This window comes from Balaenoptera musculus, chromosome 7, assembly GCF_009873245.2.
Source record: "Balaenoptera musculus isolate JJ_BM4_2016_0621 chromosome 7, mBalMus1.pri.v3, whole genome shotgun sequence".
Taxonomy (NCBI): domain Eukaryota; kingdom Metazoa; phylum Chordata; class Mammalia; order Artiodactyla; family Balaenopteridae; genus Balaenoptera; species Balaenoptera musculus.
This window is the reverse complement of record NC_045791.1, coordinates 67,237,583-67,256,104: the sequence shown is the minus strand read 5'-3', so window position 1 is coordinate 67,256,104 and position 18,522 is coordinate 67,237,583. Positions and strand designations below refer to the sequence as shown.

The 18,522-nt window shown below is 35.9% G+C and overlaps 1 protein-coding gene and 1 non-coding gene across 12 annotated transcripts in view; both read right to left on the bottom strand.

Annotated features, from left to right (window-relative positions):
• The window catches only part of GULP1 (GULP PTB domain containing engulfment adaptor 1), a 259,003-nt gene that overhangs the window by 180,841 nt on the left and 59,640 nt on the right, over positions 1–18,522 (bottom strand). The window lies entirely within an intron of this gene.
• Positions 14,198–14,356, bottom strand: LOC118898633. Its single transcript, XR_005020776.1, has one exon. It is a non-coding gene; the product is annotated as a U1 spliceosomal RNA (small nuclear RNA).

Below are 18,522 nucleotides of genomic sequence, written 5' to 3'. Positions count from 1 at the left end.
TGAAATGTGTACTTCTTTAACTGCAAGTGAAGTACAACTTTTATGTGTTTAATTTATTAAATAATTAATTTATAATTTTTATTTTCCTTTTGGTGTGCTTTTTATTTTTATGTTTTAATGAGGTTTTTTGAGACTTTGATTCAAACATTAAGTCTCAGGACCTTTGAACTTTTTATTCCTTCTGCCTGCCTTCATTGCTCTTCTCTCAGATAACTATATTCATTTCCTCAACTCCTCCGCTGAATTAGGAAAGACTGGTTTTTATTTTAGAGTTTCCCTTAATGTCAGTTACATATTTTAAACACAAAATCATGTAAGTCGCTAATCCTTAAATTAAGACCTTAGCTATGAATTCACACAAAGGTTTTAAAGCAACTAAGTCATTATCAAAAGTGTCAAAATTTTTATTTAGTTAATTGTTAAAATTTTTTTTGTCTAATATATTTTAGATTTAATTACGTTTAATTTTTTGAATTAGTCATCATATTTAGTTTATCTCCTAACACTAAGACTACTTCTAAAACACTGCAAATACAAATTTCAGCACCAAGTTATTTAGGAACAGAATTTTTCCCAAGTATTCCCCAGTTTTTTTCCCTCCTCCTTCCTGCCTTTTTTCTTTCCACTCTTCTTTCCTTCCTTCATCTCGGAAGATGAAAATTATGAATCACTATTCTTTAGTATAGTAGTTTAACACATTAAAAACATATTCAGGGGACTTCCCTGGTGGCGCAGTGCTTGAGAATCCTCCTGCCAATGCAGGGCACATGGGTTCGATCCCTGGTCCGGGAAGATCCCACATGCCACGGAGCAACTAAGCCTGTGCGCCACAACTACGGGGCCTGCGCTCTAGTGCCCACGAGCCACAGCTACCGAGCCCGTGCGCCTAGAGCCTGTGCTCCGCAACAAGAGAAGCCACTGCAGTGAAAAGCCCTCGCACCGCAACGAAGAGTAGCCCCTGCTCGCCACAACTAGAGAAAGACCATGCGCAGAAACGAAGACCCAAGGCAGCCAAAAATAAATCAATTAATTAATTAGATAAATTTGAAAAAAAACATATTCAGGTAATTAAAGAAAAATTTATAAAACACCTACCCTAAAAGCGACACTTAATTTTTAAGAGACCTTATATTGCTACAAAAAACTGTAAAAATGTGTAAATATATTTCAGTGTGTATGGAAACAGAGCACCTATTCAATACAGGCTCTTATTAAGCATTTTTGTAAATAGTCCCATAATGAAGGGAATCAAAAAACTGTGGTTGATTCCTCAATGAAAAATTAGACCAGAAAGCACTCATTAACTTGGATTACATAAAAAGTCATTAGTTTAATTTTTCCAGTCCTGTGGAGTTTAATTTTATTCATGTTAATATCCATGAAATGAGTAATGTATTTAAAGGCAAATTTCAGCGAGCCGTAATACAGTGTTCCAATTTCCCACAGTTAAGGAAAGGTGGGGAGAAGAGTTTTACTAATCCTTGTCTCTATTCTAAATTGAGTGCAATATCATCCATAATTGGATATAATTAACTTAAATTATACAAACACTATTTGATAAAATCTGCAATACCTCCTATAGCAATATAATTCAGCACAAAAAAGGTGTATAAAAGTATCTACTGTTAACCAAATAATTATTATTTTACAGATGAGAAAGTCTCAGACACGCTATGATCACAAGTATTTTGTACGATTGGTTATGTTCCAAGGCCTTTCTTCAGCAATCAAACATTTTCAGTATCGAGGTTTTGCAATCATTCTTTATGTTGCTCTATCACAAAGTATTAGTATACCAATTTAAACTGCTGCTCTTTTGCTCAATGGGACTTATATATAATGGTGCACATTTCACTCTTCATTTAATTTAATATATACATACATTGTGCTTTGCTGTCACCACCACCTCTCACCAAAACAAAAACAACGACAAAACAAAAAACATTCTCATGATAGCACCCTGGGTTTCCCTTGCAGACCTGCACTTCTTTCCTCCTTCCTGGTAGTTATGTTTGCCTGAGGGTGGTTCTAGGTCCAGGACTGGCCAGTAAACGCACCATAACCCTAGTCATAATTATTCATTTCAGGAATGGAAAGTTGGACTAAGTTAAAACAAAGAAAATCAAATCAACCCTTTTCTAAAACTATTTAGAAAGAAACAATCCCTAGTCACTTGAGTTGACTAACTGGGGGATTGAAAGTCTAGTGGCTATTTTGTCTTCAGGATTCCTGCCCAAAAATGAATCCAACTCACTGGAAAACAAAGCTATGAGAGTGAGTGCCTGGATCCAGCCATGTCTGAAGCATCACTACAGAACTTTCAATTATGATAACCAATACATATTTTGTTTTGCTTAACTGAGTTTTAATTGGTTTTGTGTCAAGTACAACCAAATAATCACTCTCAAATATGTTATTTACTAATGTGTAATACACATTTTGGTGAATTTGTACGTGATTTTGCTAAATTGAGCTCACAGTATAAAATAATAATGGGCCAAAATGATTGATATATTAAAAACAATAAAAATTTTCTACAAAATTGTCATTCAGCAACTCTTTTTGGTGTTTTGAAGGTATGTGTTGTTGTTGGAAGCTGAAAAGGGACATAATGTGCCTGCAGTAGATTTTTCAGGATTAGGAGGGCAAAACATACACTTTAAAACGTTTGTGTTTTCTTAGGAAATCATACAGTATACCCTTTCATTAAATTTAGGTTGGAGTATGACATTAATCCCATCTTCACTTCTGCTGAAGACAGTATAAATGTGATTGGTTTAAACAATTATGAATAAACAGATTCAGGATAGATGTGAACAACTTAATAAATCTGATATGCAATAAGAAATGTGGAGCTTTACTAATTAAAAAACTACACAAGATGAATAATGTCTCTTCCTTCCTGCTGAATTAATATTATGGTTTATGTGAAAGAAAATAAAAAGCTGATTGGCAGCTGAAGAGAATTATTCCAACTTGATTATACTCTAATAAGGTACTTTCTTATTTCTTTGAAGCTTTTCAGAAAGACACTAGGTAAGTAAATCTTTTGTGCCTTACTAACTGGTCTAGAAGTTCCTAAAGCAACTATCTGCTTTGACACCTGGACCTTTTATAGACTTTCACTGTCTGATAAGGATTTGATATCAACTATGTGGTATCTGAATGACCTATATAAAAAAAAAAAGACTTGAACTATCAGTGTTTATAGAACTGGAAAAATAAACTTTATTTTATAAAAGATCTTAGGATATATAAGATACCTGGGTCTACAATTTCACAATTTCATTTTTAAGACTGGGTGTGCAAGATATCATAAGGCACCAAAAAGTTCTCCCCAAATATTAGCTATAAAGAAATAAAAGTTTCACTTACTGAAGTTCATTTTTCTTCATTGTTCCTTTGTTAAGAAAAAAAAAATTATGGTCACTTTCCTTTTTTCTTAAATAGGTTTAAATATACTATCTAAATATGCATTGCTCCCCAAAGGCACCTGATTCTCTTCTAGAATCTTCTCTCCATTTTACCCCCTCTTTTTACACCTAAGCCCCATCTCAAACAGAATTCAACAAACTATAATCACCAAAGAAAGAAGTCATAGATTATAAATATATATTTGAATTATTCTTTCCCCTGACCTCTCAGGATAGAGACTGTGCTATAAAATAAATATATAAAACACTTACAATAAACAAGCATTATATTTACCCAAGCTATAAACATCTTTCTCTTCAGCCTTCTCTGTTACACATTTTCCTCACCAGAAGAGAGACATTTCTATCTTGACTTGACAAAAGACAAAAAATATCTCAAACTCTTTCAGTTATTCTTCAGTTACTCTGTGATAAATGAAGATAGCTTCCTATCTGTGAGCAAAGAAGATTGCAATCATCTCATCTGAGCCTAATCTCTGAGACACAAGGTCTCAAAACCCAATGATATAATTTAGCATAGATACAGCAAGCATTTTCTTGGTTCACAGATTTATGGGAATAGTAAGAGGTGTGGAAATGTCAACATAATTAGGTCTAGTCTAATTTTATCTGACATTAAATATTTTATAGGTAAGTTAGGTCAGAGTAACCTACAGAGCAGTTGTAACAAGATGCCTATAACACTTATCCTCCCTCTCTCCTGGGGTATTTGCAAAGGAGTTATGTATGAAAGCACTTTCAAAACTGTAAAGGACTATACAAAGAGCAGAACATATTACTAAGCCAAAAAAGATGCATTCCAAACCTAAGTGTCCATAGACAGATGAATGGATAAAGATGTGGCACATATATACAATGGAATATTACTTAGCCATAAAAAGAAATGAAATTGAGTTATTTGTAGTGAGGTGGATGGACCTAGAGTCTGTCATACAGAGTGAAGTAAGTCAGAAAGAGGAAAACAAATACCGTATGCTAACACATATATATGGGATCTAAAAACAAAAGCAAAAACGGTTCTGAAGAACCTAGGGGCAGGACAGGAATAAAGACGCAGATGTAGAGGATGGACTTGAGGACACAGGGAGAGGGAAGGGTAAGCTGGGACGAAGTGAGAGAGTGGCATTGACATATATACACTACCAAGTGTAAAATAGCTAGCTAGTGGGAAGCAGCCACGTAGCACAGGGAGATCAGCTTGGTGCTTTGTGACCACCTAGAGGGGTGGGATAGGGAGGGTGGGAGGGAGACGCAAGAAGGAGGGGATATGGGATATATGTATACGTATAGCTGATTTACTTTGTTATACAGCAGAAACTAACACACCATTGTAAAGCAATTATATTCCAATAAAGATGTTAAAAAAAAAAAAAGATGTATTCCAGGAGCATTTATGACTTGTGCTGAAAAGGTAAAATTTACAGCCAAATTTCCCTTTTCTAACAAGTGATATCAGAGTCCACACATGCATGTAAACTTTTGCAAAGACATGTCATCAGAATTCAACACTGAGCCACAGAAAACAGAAAAACATGTAATACCAACTATGCCTAATTTCCAAACTGTGAGTAGTTAAAAGAAGTAGGGCTTCCCTGGTGGTGCAGTGGTTAAGAATCTGCCTGCCTATGCATGGGACACGGATTCGAGCCCTGGTCCAGGAAGATCCCACATGCTGCAGAGCAACTAAGCCCGTGCGCCACAACTACTGAGCCTGCGCTCTAGAGCCCATGAGCCACAACTACTGAGTCCACGTGCCACAACTACTGAAGCCCGCATGCCTAGAGCCTGTGCTCCACAACAAGAGAAGCCACCTCAATGAGAAGCTCACGCCCCATAACGAAGAGTAGCCCCCGCTCACAGCAACCAGGGAAAAGCCCGCACGCAGCAACGAAGACCCAACGCAGCCAAAATTAATTAATTAATTAGTTGATTAATTAATTTAATTTAATTTAATAAAACAACCCACTTTATTAAAAAATAAGTAAATGATTACAGAGCAGTCTTTTAATGTTCTGAATCTATTATTATGAGGAAAGTAATAGTATTTTAGCCATAGCAGGTCACTCCTCTGGAGCACTCATGACTAGATAAAACTGGGCAAACCAGTCTTCATCTCTTTGCTATGCATGAAAGCATTTAATATCAAATCAGTACAGTACATTCTTTTAGGCAATGAAGACTTCATTTAATATCGACAAAGATATTACCAAGAGCACATCCTCTTAATGTTTTACTGTAACGACTCAACAGCAAAAGAGGTCAAATTACAGAAACAAAAAACTTCCAATTTCATAGATTGAGGCAAAGAGGAAACAATGAGCAAGGTACCTGTTTAAAAGATTTACCTGTGTCCAAAATAGGACTGAAAGCTAGTTCTCTAATTTATAATAATCAGACTATGATGTTATAAGGATGTTCTTTCCTCATATCCTCCCCAGTTTTATTCATCCAATGAACATTTATTAAATACCTGCTCAGTGCTCTGCACTAAGGATACAGATGAAGAAATGGAGCTTCGAAACTAGTAGAGGAATCAGACATGTAAGCATATGATAACTTGTTATTATAAAAGCAAAAATAGATGTCATCTTATTAGGAGCTTGCATCTAACTTAATTCTTAATTTCTAAATAGTAATCTATTTAAACTAGGTGAGCCACAGATGATGATTAATCTTTTAGGTTCTTCTAACTTTTCAAAATGTTTTCACTGGTATAGCAACATTTTATTTTCAAAATATCCCTGCCCATATGTAGGGCTGTGTTTCCTTATTTTTCCAAAAAGAAAATCAATACAGTCAATATTGAGAGATGAATTACAAGCATCAGAACCAAGACACCACAACTCAGTAATTCTACTTTCTATTCACGACTAGAGGATAACACATCTAGTTTGCAAGCTAAAATCCTGTGTACTGTCTTTTTATTTCACACATTTTTGGTGAACTTTAAATTGTTATTGATAATATTGGAAAAGAAAATCCCTCACCCATTGTAGCTAAAGCATGCTTTTGTGAGAAAATTATTCTAAGCTATGAATTGCTTATTATCAATGAAATAATGATGAAATTTATTTTTTGTCTATTAGAACCTGACAAGAAGAGCTTTTACAGAAGAAAACAAGACACAGTGTGAAGTCAGAAAGAATATACCAGGTGCTTGTACACAATGAAAATTGCTGCCTAATCAAGGAAACCATACTTTTCAACCTATTTACATCTTGCCAGCTGAATTATAAGTACAGCAATCACAGGCTTACTGTCTATCTGAATTAGATAAAAACTGCATCACTTTCTTTGTGCTTGGTACATAGTACATGCTCAATAGATACATGGGAAAGATTTGGGGGAGAAACAGCCAAAAGACTGCTAGAAGAGAGAAAAGCCTTATGAATAGGTTATCAAGTTCCACCTTGCCAAAAATCAAACAAATAAAAAAACTAACAATAATAATAAAACCACACACATACACACACACACACACACACACACACACACACAAACAGAAGCAACACATACATTTAAAAGCATATACATTTAAAGACAACCTCCTCTCACATTTTAAAAATTCCGACTCTGCTTTTCTTCTTTTTTTATTTTAACATCTTTATTGGAGTATAATTGCTTTACAATGGTGTGTTAGTTTCTGCTTTATAACAAAGTGAATCAGCTATACTTATACGTATATCCCCATATCTCTTCCCTCTTGCGTCTCCCTCCCTCCCACCCTCCCTTATCCCACCCCTCTAGGTGGTCACAAAGCACTGAGCTGATCTCCCTGTGCTATGCGGCTGCTTCCCACTAGCTATCGGTTTTACATTTAGTAGTTTATATATGTACATGCCACTCAATGGAATATTACTCAGCCATAAAAAGAAACGAACTTGAGTTATCTGTAGTGACTCTGCTTTTTGCCAGTGTTACCTGTGTACTATTTGAGTATCTGCTCAGGGACTTTGCAGATAAGTAATTTATCCAAGAGAGAGACAACACTCTGAGATGCAATCTTTATCACGTTTTAAAACTGAAAGAGCCTTACCTACTTACAGATGTCTCCATTATCAAATAAGTTTAACTCCCTTTAGAAGCTGTTTATATATATTTTAAGCCCCACCTATGGGCTGAAATAACCCATAAAGTAGTAAATGAAAATTAAGTTGGAAAGAAAAATTTGTCAATTAAATGAGGGTGATAAATAAAATATGCAATAAGAGTCAAGGAAGGCCTCTAAAACTAAGTGAGGAACAATTATTTCTCATTTATTGATTGTTTCATCAAGGCCCAAATACATGGAGGGCCAAGGATGAGGTCACTGGGCTCGTGCTTCGGGTTCTCTAACCACTGCACTCCTTGTGCCCAAGTAATTTCTCACTATAGGCAAACTGGCCATCTGTTTGTCCCAAAATGCCTGCTGTGCCAATAAATCCCATCTATAAGGGTCCTGCCCTCATCCTCCTGCTAAGAGATTAACCTGCCAGGAAGCACTTGGCATAACCCTTCGCCTCTGAGGAGACTAGAGTGAGCACCTGAGCTAAGGCTACATCATCTAAGGCTTAAGTGGGACCTCGTGCAAAAGCTCCACCTAAACAAAGTAACAGTGGGTTACCTGAACCAAGGACATGTTCTAGATTCTGAACTCTGACATGGAAGAGAATCAGACTATTTGGGGCAGAAAAATAAGACACAGGGAGAAAACGCTTAACAGATGTTCTGAGGCAGTAGAAATCATGAAGAATAACGACTATGAGTGATCAGAAACTGAGTCAGAAGAAAGAGAAATAGAAAGAGAGAGGATGCTGGTAGCAGCAGGAAAAGCAGACGGAAGGGAGCTACATCATTCCAGTGGCAGAGAATCAACTCTGTCACTAGGGGGCAGAGAGGCAATCAGCTCAGAGCTGTACTGGTTACTTCCCATTTCTGAATCTCAGTCCATTTTCCCTGGGTTCCCTTAAAGGCTGGACACATGTCTGGGACGCCTGTCTTTTTCATTCCTAAACATAACCTTACTGAAGTAACCTGAGTGAGTCCTTTTCCTCGCATCGAAAGAAACTAACATCATCTCTTCTGTCTGGGCTCAACAGTCACCTAAGGAATCAGCCTCAAAACCACAAATGAACAAAACGTCACCATATATAACATTGTAAAAATAATAGAAAAAAAATGGTATCAAATTAATACATTCTCAAAGAATTATAGTAATCCAATGAAAAGGAAAAAAAGCCACACAAATTTATACAGCTCAAATCACTGAAAAAAGTGTACTCTCCAAAAAAGAAAATATGCTCTACATCTTGTAGACATCTGTTCTCCTACAGCTAATTCAAAAGCAAAAACAAACAAATCTGTGCTGATTTTTCTCATTCTTTGTAAGAACAATAAAGCAAACACAATTTATCTACGGCTTCTGTATTTTCTTTGCTATGCGTAAAACATTTTTTTAACTCAAGGCTTAGACTATATCAATATAGCAAAAAATATAATACATTCTTTTCAATTTTATGGACCTCCCAACACCAGGTAGTCCATACATTTTTTTCCTAGATTATCCTTATTTATATATTAGATTTTATTTTCCTATATTATAAAATATTAGGTACAGAATTTTTACCATACTTAAAAATGATATCCTGCAGGGGGGAAGAAGGAAGGAGGATGAGAAAAAGGGAAAGAGAAGGTCAAAAGGGAGAAGAAGAGAGGATAGGATGTAGAAAGGATGTAAAGGAGAAATGAAAGGATGCAACGGGGGGAGGAGAAGGGAGGCAAAGGACGAATGCTTACAGTGTGCCATGGAGCGTCACAACATCCTTACTCCCAGCCTTCACTGCAGGTCCCCACCCACCCACGCTAGAGCCAAAGCCCAGTAGGGAAGAGAGCAAATAGGCTTTTCCATTTCTCATTCATTGATGTTGGTCACTCATCTTACTGGCTGAAGGACATGCTGATTGTTCTGACTCACCGCCTCCTCCCTCCTGAAGCCACCCACTCTGGTAAGAGGATATAGACACCCACGTTCGTAATTGTGTACCCCTTCTGTGGGCCTCGGTATATAACTGTTATTAACTTGGTACCTGTTTCTGAGTTTCTAGGATAATACTGTACTTCTGTCACACCTCCAGAACTAAAACTTGATAAATAAATCCTACTCGATGACATGGGCTGACCTAGAACTCAAAAAAAAACACCTGTGAAAGCCCAGGATATATATGTATTAAATACCACCTGATTCTCCATGGCTGTGTCAGACCCATAAGTCAATGCTCCCTGTTGCTTCATCCTGAACTCCTAGGGCTAATCTATTTTCTCAAAAGTGCCTGGAGGTAGTCTAAGGTAACCTTGGACACAATAGTTCTGTGCACCCACTGGAACTCAACTGTCTGCCCTATGGCTAAGGTAACTTCCCCAGCCCGTGCCCTCTCCTTTATCCCTTCCGTCAGTTCACACAGAGACAGAAAAATGCTGAGATAAGAGAAAAACTGGAATCATTGCTCCAGTAACTAAAATTCATTCATTTAACCAATATTTATTGAGCGTTAGGGATATGTCCAGACGGTAGAGATATAATGATGAACGAGACAGATTCTCTGCCCTCAAGTAATTTATGTTCTATTTATCTGCATTTATAGACTAAAATCTAACTACATACAAAGGTAAAATCATTGTCTGTTTGTTACTACAACAAATAAAAATATGTGAGCTCTCTTCTTGGAGACAGACCACTCCAAATGAGTTGGGCTTCATTAGAACATGGGTGCAGATGCTGAGGGCCTAGTACCATGAACCTGGTACTCTGAACATGCTGCTTGGGATGTAAAATCTTCACTTTCCTCTGTGAATTCTCTCCACAGACATCTCTGTACCAATAAGTTACCCAGGTAATCCTGGGAATCTGAAAGTGTTCTCAGTGGGCACTTCCCATCCATGTAACAGGACTGCAAACTCCCACGAACAAAGCCAACAGGAATTTCTCTGGTACTTGCCAGCACAGCATTGCAAAAGGGCTTCTGATTACTTGAGCACCATCGGCAGGATGATCGGATAGGAAACAACAAGGACTTATTTATTTATTTAACTATAGCAAATGATTCTTTTGAGCAACACAGAGGGAGGTAGGCTAGTTCTAAATAAGACAGATGATAAAGTAGCCATAGCGTACATTAAAACCACTGCATGTTAATTGAAGATTTTTAATATACCTTTTGAAAAACTGCAAACACAGTCTATAATAAGCAATATTACACAAGCATATGAAGTATAATTAGCAAGACCATTGCCACTGGTCAGCTCCCAAACGTGTCACAAATTAGACAACTCTAAATAAGCCCTTATCTTCATGATTGTCAAAGCGGCTCTGCTCCCACATTTTTCAACTAGGAAAATGTTGCCAGCTCTTCAAGTTACATCATATTTCTCCCCTTTACTCAACTCCCTATAGCCTGTCACCATGTCTTGTCCATTTAACTTTCAAAAGAGCTCTAGAATCTATTGCATCTTCTCCATTCCCTCTGCCAGACACTAATAACACTCTGTCTTGAATCGGACTAACTCTCCTTACCTATATGTTTCCCCCAGATCTTACTCTACCTCCTGGCAGCAATAGCTTGGAAATGCAAATCTTGATTCTGCCACCCACCGATTAACCATCCTTCAGTGCATCCTTGGAATCCGCAGGATAAATTTTACACTCCTCCATAATTTGGTCCCTGCAAACACTGCTAAACCCAACTCTCGTCAACCATTACTTGATGCATATCCATTGCTTTCAATAGTTCCTGTTCAATGGATTCAATTCCCTGAGTGACCACAAAGTTATTGCAAAGCATCTTCAAATCCACAGGTGCACCAAGCACCTTCTATAGACTAAAAATGTCACACACGAAGACACACTATAATTGTTCAAAGGTGTAAAAATGAACCTTTGAAAGTACCAAAGGAAAATAGATGTTATAACTCTGAATTCTCACAAGTACAAGTGACAAAAATAATATTTTCCAGAAGAAAAAATAGGCAATGATGTCAATAGAAAAGATATTAAGAATTGGGAAGGAGATACTTTTTTTCAAAATTTAGTATTTCCATTGTTCCTGGGAAATGAAGAGTGGAAAGGGCTTTCCAGTCACTTAGACAGCTATATCTTCCACCTGTCTTTAAAATCCATGTTTGTTTTTTTTTTAATTAGACAGAACCCACCTCCTATTAAGCATCAGTTTCTTTTTCTGTACCTACTTTATTCCTTTAACTGGTTGGAAGTAAGTGGTGATAATTCTTCAGATGCTTCAATTGTCACGTATTTGATAGAAAAAGCCACTGTGCACACCAAAGGAATCAAAGAATGTTCTACTCTCTTGGCCAGTATTACCTAGCAGCCTTCTAAATCAGATAATAGAGAAAGAAATAGAGAGAAAGAATCCACACTCTGCAATGTTCAGAGGCTTGTGAAAGAAAGACAATCATTTAATATCTTGGCATATGGCTAGGAGAACTGTAGCTACTCTTTCTGTGAAAGGCCTGGAGTCATCGATGAATGTAAATTTAAGACTTTAGAAGAACAAGCAACAAATTAACAGGCGTACTTTTAAGTCCCTCAGGCATTTAATAAGGGAATAAAATTCACATCTGTTCAGTGTCAAAAAGAATCATAAACCGTCCACTGTTTTGTTTTGTTTATAAACATGTGCAGGTGAGTAAGGCATCATCAATTATACCACCTGCAGAAATAAGTCAGTTACATATGTAGAACAATGCTTTTCCTCTTTATATTACAAACCCTAAAAGGTTTTAAAATGTACAAATGCCTGGGCGCTATGCATTTCTAACTTAAATAGTATGAAATAAGGCTTAGGTATGTGTTTCTTGAAAATGACTGGAGAGAAAGGTGTCTGGGGCATAAAATAATAAGTGAATAAATGTAGGAGTGATTGACATAAATGAAGACACCTACTTCCTATCAAATACGTTTACAGAGCAGATCATGTTTTGAATGCTGCATACAATATTTAGCACTTAATGTCTAATGGCCAAGATATCTGTAATTGTCATCTGCTCAGTATTACACAGTACAAACAGTTTAGAAAGGCAAAGAGCTTCAAATTGCTAATTTGTTGGGGAAAACAATTAAGTTTTCAGGTTTATGTCACCATGAAAGAGGAGCTCTTTCCGTGATTGCATGGAATGACAATAGCCTTCAAGTGTGTGGTAACTCATGATATATTAAAACCAAGACTGTTCTTTGGGCTACTTACTTTTCAGTTTTTATAACTTGATAATAAAATTAAATATCAACTTCCACAATAAAATTTCTAGAAGGCAGTTTGTGTCTTATTGCCCTGCCTCAAAATAAGCAGGTCGTATCTTCCTATCCTTCCAAAAACAGCAGCCAAATAGTTTCCACTCAGTCTCTTCCTCCAGCATCCCATCAGACAAGAGCACTGCCAAGTGTACAGAGATCAAACACTGTGCGCGCCCTACCCAACCAAAGACCAAAAATGGCTCACCACTGACTCAGTCAACATTAACAATTAAATCAATCTTCCTGTTAAGAAATCAGAATAAAGGCTTCACAGGTGGAAGCAGCTCTTACAGCCAAAGGGCTTTCCACAATTTGACACAACCAAGATTTGGTGCCAGAAAAGGTGATGAAAACCTTGGAATGTTTCTAGCAGAGGAAATTTTCACTGCTTGAAAAATCAGTGTTAAAAAAAAACATAGAGTTGTTTACAGTGCTCAATCAGGATTCTTTAAAAGCTATGCTAAGTATAGACTTTTTGGGTTGGGATTGAAGAGCTTTCTGTTTGAAATTTATTAGCAGTTCAGAGTAGAAATGAAGCCTGTTTTGGTCAGAATATATTCTTTTTAGTCATGAGGGATACTTTTTATAAGATCATAACTAGAGAATCTGAGAATGAACTAGGTAAAATCATCAGCGTAAACCCGTGAGGCACTAACTACAGGATGTCAGTCAAAGAGAATTGAAGATCAAGAGGCAGCGGAGCTTATTTCCAAGGGGGAAACAAAATTCTCCGACACTGAAGAGTTCACATCTCGTTACAAAATGTTAACAAATCTTGATAATCAAGATATTTTTAAAGCAACTATAGTCATAAAATATGGAACAATCACAAAATAAACACTGAAAGCCTCTACATTTAGCTAGCCCCCAACATTTTTCCTACTCTATTTACTTACCTATTCTTTCCTTTCTGTGATAAGGACTCTGACACATCACCTTGCACAATTCCTAAAGCTTACCAACGTATAAGCAACATCTCAAATTGAGTTCACTTTTTTTTTCTTCTTATTGAAGTATAGTTGATTTATAATGTTGTGCTAGTTTCAGGTGTACAGCAAAGTGATTCAGTTACACACACATATTTTTTTTAAGATTCTTTTCCCTTATAGTTTATTACAAAATATTGAGTATAGTTCCCTGTGCTATACAGTAGGTCCTTGTTGGTTATCTCTTTTATATATAGTAGTGTGTGTATGTTCATCCCAAACTCCTAATTTATCCTTCCCCCCACCCTTCCCCTTTGGTAACCAGAAGTGTGTTTTCTATGCCTATGAGTCTCTTTCTGTTTTGTAAATACGTTCATTTGTATCTTTTTTTTTTTTAGATTCCACATAAAAGTGATATCATATAATATTTGTCTTTGGCTTATTTCACTTAGTATGATAACCTCTAGGTCCATCCATGTTGCTGCAAATGACATTTTTCACTCTCTTTTATGGCTGAGAAATATTCCATTGCATATATATACCACTTTTTTTTTTAGGGGAGAGTGTGAACACAGTCCCCCACTACCACAAACTATGCAGTCGAGTTTCCCACATTTGGGGAAATCACAGGGGTCAGCACACCCGCAGTGCAATGGATGAGCCTTACCCTGGGAAAACCACCTTTGTGATCACGGTATATACCACTTCCTTATCCACTCATCTGTTGATGGGCATTTGGGTTGCTTCCATGTCTTGGTTATTGTAAATAGTGCTGCAGTGAACACTGGGGTGCATGTATCTTTTCGAATTATAGTTTTCTCCGGATATATGCCCAGGAGTGGGATTGCAGGATCATATGATAGCTCTATTTTTAGTTTTTTAAGGAACCTGAATACTGTTGTCCATAGTGGCTGCACCAATGTATTGGGTTGGTCAGAAAGTTGGTTCAGGTTTTCCCGTAACATCTTATGGAAAAACCCAAACAAATGTTTTGGCCAATCCAATACATTCCCACCAACAGTGTAGGAGGGTTCCTTTTTCTCCACACCCTCTCCAGCATTTATTATCTGTAGACTCTGATGATGGCCATTTGGACTGGAATGAGGTGACACCTCATTGTAGTTTTGATTTGCATTTCTCTGATAATTAGAGATTGTGAGCATCTCTTCATGTGCCTGTTGGCCATTTGTATGTCTTCTTTGGAGAAATGTCTGTTTAGATCTTCTGCCCATTTTTTGATTGGGGTGTTTGTTTTTTTGATATTGAGTTGTATAATCTGTTTATATATTTTGGAAATTAATCCATTGTTGGTCCTATCATTTGCAAATACAAGTCCTATAGTACTGTTAATGTCATGTGAAAAAACAAAGTATTTTCCGTCTAAAATTATAAGGAAAAAGAACAATCAACTATTTTAGGCCTGTCACCTCTCTTCAGGTAAATTAAAATTAATACTAAATGGGCGTCAATTTTTAATTCACCTGGCTCTTATATCCATAACTATTAAGTCATTTTTATTCACCACCACGTTTATTTAAAACAACATGACAGGGACTTCCCTGGTGGCGCAGTGGTTAAGACTCCGCCTGCCAATGCAGGGGACACAGGTTCGAGCCCTGGTCTGGGAAAATCCCACATGCCACGGAGCAACTAAGCCCGAGAGCCACAACTACTGAAGCCCGCGCGCCTAGAGCCCACGCTCTGCAACAAGAGATGCCAACGCAATGAGAAGAACGTGCACTGCAAGGAAGCGTAGCTCCAGCTTGCCAAAACTATAGAAAGCCCACACGCAGCAGCAAAAACCCAATGCAGCCAAAATAAATAAATAAAAATAAATAAATAAATTTATAAAAAAAAAAAATATGACAACTTTTTCCATAAGACAAATTTGATCACAACCCAATTAAAGGTTTCGATTTTGCAGGTTGTAGAATCACGAAACAAACATAACAGGAAATTTATTTATTAACCTGCTAGAGGAGAAAAACATTCTAAAAATTTGGTTTAGATCGATAGATAATTTGAGTTAGTAGATAATAGCTTATGTCAGTGTTTTCACTCATTTTAAGGACTGTTAAACATAATCATAGCACCATTTATTTCTCCTCCATAGCTTGTATTAGGCTCACTCTGGAGCCTAAGTAATTATCAGTGACTACATCTGTTTTGCTCACTGCTATATCTCCAACATTTGGTACAATGCCTGCCACATAATTATAACTCAACACATACCTGTTGAAAGAAAAAATTAATGTTTAAAAATATATAAGGAAGTGAGAGCAGGGTAATAGATACTTGAAATTTTTATGTATTTCTTTGGCATCCAAATCCAATTTAAAGTGTTAAATTTATCCATAAAGAAAATTATCATTGATAAGCCTTCCAATATATCTTTGTAACTGTCCTGTAACTGTGTTGGCATTTTTAAGAAAATCAAAAAGAATTTGTGGTTCTCTTCTCAAAATAAAAAGACCTAAAAGCCAAAAGAATATAGTTGAGTCCATTATCCACTATATAACTAAAATGTTAGACTGATCACTTATTTTTAAAATGTATCAATCACTCAATGTTTTCTGATTAGAAATGGACATCCAAAAGATGCTCAAGCATCACTAATCATCAGGAAATGCAAATCAAAACTGCAATGAGATATCTCACACTTGTTAGAATGGCTATTAGCAAAATGACAAGAGATAACAAATGCTGGCAAGGATGTGGAGAAAAGGAAACCCTTGTGCACTATTGGTGGGAATATAAATTGGTCTAGCCACTACGGAAAACAGTACAGAGCGTCCTCAAAAAATTAAAAGAGCTACTATATGATCCAGCAATTCCACTTCTGGGTATTTATTTGAAGAAAACTAAAACTAAAACTCAAAAAGATACCTGTACCCCCATATTCATTGTAGCATTATTTACAACAGCCAAAATATGGAAACAACCTAAGTGTCCATCAACAGATGAATGGATAAGGAAAATGTGACGTATATATTTTGCCATAGACAAAAATGAAATCTTGCCATTTGAGCCAATATAGTTGGACCTTGAGGGCATTATGCTAACTGAAATAACTCATGCTGAGAAAGACAAATACCATATGATTTCACTTACATATGGAACCTAAAAGAGAAAAAAAACAAGGCCGTAGATTACAGATAACAAATTGGTGGTTGCCAAAGGCAGAAGGTGGGCGGTGGGCGAAATGAATGAAGGGGATCAAAAGGTATAAACTTCCAGTTATAAAATAAATAAGTCACAGAAATGTACAGCACAGCAACTATAGTTAATAAAACTGTATTGCATATTTGAAAGTTGTGAAAAGAGTAGCTCTTAAAAGTTCTCAAGAAAAAAATTCTGTAACTATGTATCGTGATGGATATTAACTAGACTTATTGTGGTGATCATTTCTCTATGTATACAAGTGCCAAACCATTATGTTGTGCACTTGAAACTAATTTGATTTTCTATGTCAATTATACCTCATATTAAAAAAAAGAAATAAAACCTTACAGATAAATAAAAGGCCAATGTTCATGATTTTAATCAAACAATGAAAGTTACAAAGGATGGTATTAGAAACAAGCTTACTTTACTTTTTTTCATGTAAAACACTGTGCAAGAAGTAAGCAGTCCTAAATTTTATAATGTGCAAATTCTATTCTAATGTTATTAAATGTCTCCTAAAATAGTTTTTTATTTCTATCATAATATTTAAGGAATAAAATATCAGAAAAACAACCATGGAAGATATATATACATCCTTTTATTTGTTTGTGATTTTATAGCTTTTCTCCCATAACTTTGTTTTTAGGATCTTATGATTATTATTAAAAATAAACATATCCTTTCTATCCTTTTTCCAATCACCTCAAAAAATGTTAACTATTATTCATTTACCCTAAATTTAATATTCAATAGAAAATAATTTATTAGGCAATCAGGTAAATTTAGTGGTTTAGTTTTCAACTCCATGTATTAACTCCTGATTTTATTTTATTTGTCATCTTCCTTCTGTAAGAAGCAACCCTTTTAGAACTATAGTAGCAAGAAGCTATTCAATATTTTCCCCAATATTTTCTTAATCTAGATTATTAATACTAAATCTTTTTTTCAGTTTATCTCTTGCTTTAATAACATAACTGTTTTCCTTCAGATATTTCTATTTCCTTTTCTTTCCTTTTACCACAATTCGCATAATGTTATCAAGAAATACTTGTCCTAAGCCACATCTTACAAAAGGAAAACATATACAGATACAATACTTCTTGGTGCCAAGTTGGTTTGTCCTTTTGTTAGGTACTTCAAAGCACTAGCCTACCTAAAACACAACCCAAAAGTGTGATCTACCACCACTTTATGGTGGTGGTAGATCCCCCAAATAGATCCCAGTATACACACTGATGAAATGTATATTTCTAATCTAGGGCGTATAACATTAATTAATCTTCTTGGCTGATCTTACTGGGTAGACTTCACCTGCTTACCAATACGCAGATCCTGATGAATAAAATTTATGAAGATACAAGGCTACAAAGAAGGTTTTGAATTTTGATAAAATGAAAAAGGATTTTCTCCATCTTCAGAACCTACTGCCCATGAACTAAACATGGTTAAAAGTGAAAAATTTTATTCAAATCATACAGTGTATCAGGGATTCATGTTTATATACATGAATGTAAGTTAATGGTATAAATATACAAAACTAAAGAGACCATGATTCATCAATTATATATATGTATATAAAAAAGTAATTTTACTTTTTTAAATGTTACATAACTATGTAATAAGACCACACAGTATTAAAATGTATTCTAAAGGCAAATTTTTAAAAACTTCATCACTTAAAGCAACTAATTGCTCTTTCTTGGTCTAGAAAGTT